The sequence below is a fragment of the Spermophilus citellus genome (assembly GCF_964194105.1).
Source record: "Spermophilus citellus genome assembly, contig: SCAFFOLD_384, whole genome shotgun sequence".
In the NCBI taxonomy this organism is placed as follows: Eukaryota; Metazoa; Chordata; class Mammalia; order Rodentia; family Sciuridae; genus Spermophilus; species Spermophilus citellus.
The window spans coordinates 57592-63590 of record NW_027672874.1 but is presented as its reverse complement, the minus strand read 5'-3'; the positions used below and the strand labels follow the sequence as shown (position 1 = coordinate 63590).

General features: G+C 46.2%; 1 pseudogene across 1 annotated transcript; it reads left to right on the top strand.

Moving 5' to 3' along the window:
* Positions 1-3192: 3192 nt before the first annotated feature.
* On the top strand, positions 3193-4103 carry LOC308640496 (vomeronasal type-1 receptor 94-like; annotated as a pseudogene). Its single transcript has one exon. The product of its transcript is annotated as a vomeronasal type-1 receptor 94-like (transcript).
* Positions 4104-5999: the final 1896 nt, after the last annotated feature.

Below are 5999 nucleotides of genomic sequence, written 5' to 3'. Positions count from 1 at the left end.
CAAAGCCTCCTGCTCCTTTACCCTGTTCCGGGCATCTTCTCATTTGACGAGAGGGAGCCATGCATTCACGAACCAACCAGGACCTGTCTTGCTTCCTGCATCCCTTCTGTCCATTTTATTTTGCAAAACTTTCCCCATTGTACTCACCAATAGGATTCTAGGCTTATGGTAACTGCTACCTCACGTATGTGTTTTATTGGTCCTTTTTAGTTACACAGGACAGCAGATTCTGTTGTGATATCTTCATCCAAGTATGGCATATAACTTATTCTAATTAGTACCCTAGTCCTGTGGACATACACAGTGGTGAGACTTGAGGGGGAATCAGGGACACTTACCAGGGATGAATGTCAGGGGCACACAACCCCTGAGCCCCATCCCCAGCCCTATTTTGTATTTTATTTAGAGACAGAGTCTCACTGAGTTGCTCAGGGCTTCACTTTTGTGGAGGCTAGCTTTGAACTCACAATCCTCCTATCTCAGCCTCCTGAGCCACTGGGATTTCAGATGCACTGTGGTGTATTCACATATGTACAGGAGAGTTCTGTCACATCCATTCCACTGCCTGTTGTCCATTTTTGGCTTAGTATCCAGCAGGTGACGAGACTGAGGTTGATGGTGACAGTGAGTTAGCTAATAATGACCAAGTGAAATACTATTTATTTCATTGAAATATATTTTATTGATATTAGCAGCCCCTCCCTAAGGTCAGAAGCACCCGAACCTGCACTGGGTTCTGCTGAGGGGTGTCCTCCTTCCAAGCCTCTCTCCATCTCTCTCCTCACCACCACGTCATGGTCCCTGATCTGAACAGGACCTTTTGATTACATCATGCGTCAGAGGATGGCTGTGATTTGGGGAACTACACACCTGTGCAACATCTAGAGTGACTGTGTCCTTGATGCAGGTAATTAAAGGTGTCCCAAAGATGTAATGCGTCTTTGGAGGATGTCCCGGACTTTGCCTTCAGATTTAGCAAGTGAATGCTCAGATTTCTCTTGGATACTTTTTAAAATATTTTTTGTAGTTGTGGACAGACAGAGGCCTTTACTTTATGTGGTGCTGAGGATCAAACCCAGGGCCTCCCATGTGCAAGGTGAGCGCTCTGCAACTGAGCCCCACCTGGCCCCCTCTTTGTATTGGATTTCTCCACATATGTTTAGTTTTTCCTTATCTGCCCACCTAATCTGTCACTCCTCTTCCCCACCATGGCCTCTCTCAATCTGAGCTGATTCAGAAATCCGTGTCACTTTCCCTGGGCTCCATGTCCTTACAGACAGAATTTCAGGACTCTTGAGAGTAGCTGGCTTGCCCTTGTGTGTAAATGCAGATAGTTTTGCATGTAAACATTGGCCACCCAGGCACTGGGTCAGCATTGGCACTGCCAAGACAGACCTTACTTGGGGAGCGTCCCCAGCTCCTCCTGCTGAGGGGAGAGAGCCTCTGTCCTGTCTCCTGGTCTCCAGGACAGGCTGGGTGGGCAGGTGTGTCAGGAGGCGGGGCTGAGAGAGGTCACACCCAGAACGTGGCTCTTGGCTTCTTTCTCTGAAGTGCTTGTAGCCACCAAAATTCCTTTCAAAAAATAACATATCACAGACATACCTATATTCCATCCTTTATAAGACATAGAGTATAATATTTAAGAAAATCTAAATTATGTGTGTGTGTGTGTGTGTGTCTATGCACACACACACACACACACACACACACACACACACATTAGTACCAGGACTTCAACCCAGGGGGACTTAACCACTGAGCCACATCCCAGCCCGTGTTGGTATTTTCTTTAGAGACAGGGCCTTGCTGAGTTGCTTAGAGCCTTGCTAAGTTTCTGAGGCTGGCCTCCAACTTGCCATCCTCCTGTCTCAGCCTACTGAGCCACTGGGATAACAGGCATGCATCACTGTGTCTGCCTTGTATGTATATTTCAGTGATACAGTTGTGAGTGATCTAAAAGGGGGACATGGGCTGGGGATGTGGCTCAGTGCTATCTGGGTTCCAACCCCAGCACACGTGCATGCACACACACACACACACACACACACACACACACACGAAAAAGAAAAGACCAACAAAATGGAGACCACTAGATGGCCAGAAAGATCTCTCCTGACACTACATGAAAGACACATGGTGACTGTCAATGCACTACATTGTGACCCTTTTCTGATCTGTGCCCTGGGGGTCAGGGATTAACTCACAGAACAGCTCCATCCAGATGTATTCTGTAAGGACATCCTCACCAAATTTTCTAATATAGTTTCTATACGTTACCTTTTAAGTGTGAGGAAATACCTTTGCTTCTGCAAGGAGAGGTGACAATTTAGAGTCCCATGGAGTCCCATCCTTCAAGGACAGTTTGGACACTTGTCCTTTTATTAAGCTGTTAAAATGGAAAGACCCTGAATCTATGTAAAGTAGGTTTCTTTTTACCATCCCAGTTCCACGTGCTGAAATAGAAAGAAAAATTGAAATTTCTGCTTATATTTGGTAGACTCCACTCTCTAGGGAATTATCCTGGCATGATAATTATGAATGACTAATATGTGTAGCTACCTTGGAGCATTCAAAGGAAACACCTGAACACCCATCAGAGTTCTCTCTACAGAGATTGCCAAAGTACTCTCTTTTGGTAATATTTTATTCTCTATGTATTAAGATGGGAGACAGCTGAGCGATTTTTACAAAGAAATACATGGCCAGGTGCAGTGGTCTACACCTGTCATCCCAGCAGCTTGGGAGGCTGAGGCAGGAGGATCCCAAGTTGGAGGCCAGCCTCAGCAACTTAGTGAGGTCCTAAGCAACTCAGGGAGACCCTGTCTCTAAATAAATATTAAAAGGCCTGGGGATGGGGCTCAGTTGTTAAGCACCGCTGGGTTCAATCCCTGGTACCCCCCCCAAAAAAAAAACCCACTGTAATCAAGACAGCACTGATGTACCCTAACCTATGCAAGTCTGATCTATATAGACTCTGATCAAGGGGCCTCCTTTCCACTGGTCTGCAATTCTTCTCATGCAAATCCACCAGAACTTGTAGAGCATGAACTACACAGTTGTGCAGATAAAAATCCACCTTTCCTTGAGGCGAGCGCTCTTGTTCTGACTGATGAAGGTCGCTGTCCTTTTCATGAGGAATCACCCTTCCATTTCTCCACAAACCCTGACATACTCCTTCCCCCCCCCCATAAGATGAGCAAAGGCGGCCTCTACAGAATTCCTGCCCTGAGTAATGCCTTTCTGTCTGAAATTGGCATGGGATCTTGGCCAACACCGTCCTCCTCCTCTTCCATGTTTTCTTGTTCCTCCTTGGACACAGGCCCAAGCCCACGGACCTGCCCATTGCTCTCCTGGCCCTGACCCACCTGCTGTTGCTGATTGTCATGGGCTTCATAGCTACAGACGTATTTATGTCTCTCTGGAGATTCTGGGATGACATCACCTGTAAAGCCGTCATCTACCTGCACAGGCTGATGAGGGGCTTCTCCATCTGCACCTCCTGCATGCTGAGTGTCTTGCAGGCCATCACCCTAAGCCCCAGGGGCTCCCCCTTGGCAAAGTTCAAACCCAGGTCCCCGCAGGACAGCCTGAGACCCCTCCTTTTCCTGTGTGTCTTGTACATGTCCGTTAGCAGCCACCACTTAGTCTCCAACGTCGCCACCCCCAATTGGACCTCAGGGTATCTGATGTACGCCACCGAATCCTATTCCATTTGGCCCATCAGTTACTGGATCCGGCAGATGGTGTCCACCCTTTTTACCTTCCGGGAAGTCTTCCTCATGGGGCTCATGGCCCTCTCCAGTGGGTACATGGTGGCCCTCCTGTGCAGGCATAAGAGGCAGTGCCAGCACCTCCACAGCACCAGCCTGTCACCAAGAGCCTCCCCAGAACTGAGGGCCACCAGGACCATCCTGCTGCTCATGGGACTCTTCATGCTCATGTCTGTGTTGGACTGCATCATCTCCTCTTCGAGAATTATATGGAACAATGACCAAATTCTTTATTGCACCTAGATCTTTGTGGCTCATACCTATGCCACAAACAGTCCTTTGGTGTTCATCTGCACTGAAAAACGCATAATTAATTTTTTCAAGTCCCTATAGGGACGTACTTAAATGCTTAATTATTCAGGCAGGAATACATTCTGGTAAGATCAGCTAATGCCACTGGCTGCAGAACAGTTCATCAGAACATGTATGTATATGCACATATTATGTGTATATATACACCATATAGAACATATGTGATGTGTATGTGTATATATCTATATGTAAATAGCAGTTCACACACACACACACACACACACACACACAAAAACACACACACACTCACATACATAAATATATACCCACACACATATATATACATGCTCTTTTTGAGGAGGGATACTGGAGATTGAACTCAGAGGCACTCAACCACTGAGCCTCATCTGTAGTCTTATTCTATATTTTATTTAGAGACAGGGTCTCAGTGAGTTCCTTAGGGCCTCACTAGGTTGCTGAGGCTGGCCTGAAACTTGCAATCCTCCTGCCTCAGCCTCCCAAGCTGCTGGATGACAGTCGTGCCCCTCCCCAATGCCCTTTCTAGACATTGTGTTTTGGTAAAATTCTGATATGGAATGTGCTGAATGCATTCTGCTGATTTATCTCAATACATATAGATGACATAGACATCATGAGTAATGGAACCACATACTGTCACCTGTCACACAAACATTTGCATTTCTGAAAGGGTCTTCAAGGGAAAACGGTGAGTTGGATCTCAACTGGGCACAGCCTGGTTTAGAACAGTGTGATACTTGGGTCTGGAATGCCTGGTGCCCAGGTGTTGAAGGACTCATGTCCAGCCTGTGGCACTGTGGGGAGGAGTACTGAGGACCATTGCCAAGCAGGAATGACGCATTGAAATTTCCTTGCCAGCGTACCCCATGTTAAATGGACTTGCCTTGGAAATTTGCTGTGACATTGCATGTGTGTTTGAGAAAGGTGACTCTGCTCAAGGACGAGGGTGGATCCAGGTTTAGGGTGTATCCTGCAGGTTTTAGGAAGTATCCCGGTTTAGGATAATTTGGGTTTAGGGCATTCCCGGTTTAGGACAATCTGGATTTAAGGAGTTCCAGGTTTAAGGTTAATGCTGCTGGGAATAGGGCATATCCTGCTGCCTGAGTTCCCGTTGAGTTCTCGTGGAAAGGAGAAAGTATTTGGGATGTGAATTGTGTGGCAGAACTTGGATTTCCCCAGAACGTGTGTAGAGGCTGGTGTGAGTTCGGGAATAAAGAATTGCTGTTTGAATCTACAAAGCTGTGAGTGGCTCGTGACCTTGTGCCCAGCCAAGAATGCAGCATTTGGTGGTCTGTACGCGGAATGTCTGAAACTTGGAGGTAAGTGAAATTGCTCGCCCCTGAGGGAAGGTGAGAGAATGGGTGACCATTTCAAAAAACAATGTGTTCTTGTTTTGATTTATTTCATTTTTGTTTCAAGCTGCCTATCCCTAGAAATTTCTCAGGCAAACTGGGAAAAATGGTTGGCTCAAGGTTTGAAGTTTGTCTTCCCTGAGGAAGAGAAATTTGATACAACGATTTTTTATTCAGTTTTTGTTTCATTCAGTTTCGGTTTTGTTTTGTGTTATCTTATTGGGTTGTGTTATCTTTATGGTAGATTAGAAATTAGTAAAAAACAAACCGAAAAGGTGTTAAGTAAATTGTTGGAGGTTCAGACCATGGAGAAAGACATTTTAGATCAGCAAAAGAGAAGGTCTCTCGAGCTAGTCAGACAGAGGAAGAAAATTTAAAGGAAAGGGGGTTATTAGGAAAAAGGCCACAACAGGAGGCTGTTACTAACTCCGTTTTATTACCAGAGGGTGTAATTCAACCAACAGCCCCACCGATGGAGACAGCTGAGTGGCCCTCAAACCCCGTAGTTGATAAGTGGGATCCTGAGACAGGACCTCAAAGATTAGCATGCCCTGTACTTGAACAAGTACAAGGGCAGCAAATTCAC